Raw genomic sequence first — 1608 nt, forward strand, 5'->3', positions numbered from 1 at the left:
ACACAGAAGTTAGAAGAACCGAAAAAGTAAGATAACTTACTGTTCAGGTTGAACGTTCTTCAGCCAAGCACTAGTTTTACTTTACATGTCTAATATTATTTATTTATTTATTTATTGGTCGCTAAGTGGAACAATTGACTAGACATTATCACTATATCAGTTATTTCTGTTGAAATTTTTTCTGCCAATGTCATCGCGATAGATACCGCTTTCTGTTCGTACCGCATTAACGATGTGCAAGCCACGACTGCAGTGCTTAGGAAGAGTATATTTGACTTTGTGTTTGTTGATTCTTTAAATCCCGCATGTTGAGTATATGCTGATGTCGCTAGTCGAAACTGAGTGTACAATTTTTCGTGCTGAAAACATACAAAGTAAATTATGCATGTGAATAAAAAACCAATGAAAAATTTTTCATTTCATTTTTAATTATATAAAATTATATAAAATTATATATAATTTTACATAAATACGCATAAAATTATATATAATTATATATAATTGTGTATAATTAAATATAATTTTATATAATTATATATAATTATACATAATTATGTATGGAAAAATTATATAAAAATTATATATAAATATGCATGAAACATTTTTCATTGGGTTACTATTTTAGGAGCATGTTACACAACCCATGAAATAGAGAGTAACGAATCTATCAACAAAATTAAAAGCAAAGCTTGCATTGTGTGCTATATATTTTAGACTTTAAAGAACTTTATACATAAATGTTGTAACCATAACGTACCAAAACTTAGGTCTACAATAGAAGTCGTAGAAATTGACCGGTCGATTATTATTCTCATACCTCACTATGATTGGTTAATTACTACGACTTACAATTCTACGACTTCTATGGTAGATCCAGCTTGAGAAACACAATACGCCGTATGTCGGAGTTGGATGTCGGAACGCAGCTGATGATCCAATGAGGAGAACTTATTCTCGAAAAATTAATTATTATATTTATTTGACAACATTTGGAGTATTTTTGTCAAAATGTATGACAGGCGTGTGTGGTTTTCGAAAGTTCAAAAAATAATCATAAAAGTTATATACCATTTTGAAATTTTCAATATTTATTCCGTAATTAATTAAAATGTATAAACGAATGAGCTCACGAAAAGCTAGATAGGACAGGCTTTATGAGTCCTTGTCGTAGGAAGCAACGTGATGACATCTACGATACGGATATAGCTTTTTGGATAGGTCCTACTCTAAAGTATGAATAGTGGGGGTGAAACCAAATGAGGGGAATGCATAGCATAAGAGGAAGAAGCACTTGTATTGTGAAGGAGAAATTCTGTGAAATAAGTAGTTTATTATAATAAGGTAATAGTTATCCTAAGTTAATTAATATACATTTATTTTGCCGTATGCACATTATTACATGTTATTCTGTTCTCATCTATTGATGACCAATGTATGTGTTTCATTCGCTACTAGTCCCCACTAAGCAACTAAAAGAAAACGACAGATCTACCCACAAGGTTATGTTTTACATGTAGATGTTGCCACACTATCTCCTACGACAGAGACCGGTCTATCTATATAAGTTTATGCAAAATTTATTATGTGAATATATGAACCACCTTAACA

Source organism: Odontomachus brunneus, unplaced genomic scaffold (assembly GCF_010583005.1).
Source record: "Odontomachus brunneus isolate Ranch 3 - 2012 unplaced genomic scaffold, Obru_v1 Obru_scaffold_237, whole genome shotgun sequence".
Classification (NCBI taxonomy): Eukaryota; Metazoa; Arthropoda; class Insecta; order Hymenoptera; family Formicidae; genus Odontomachus; species Odontomachus brunneus.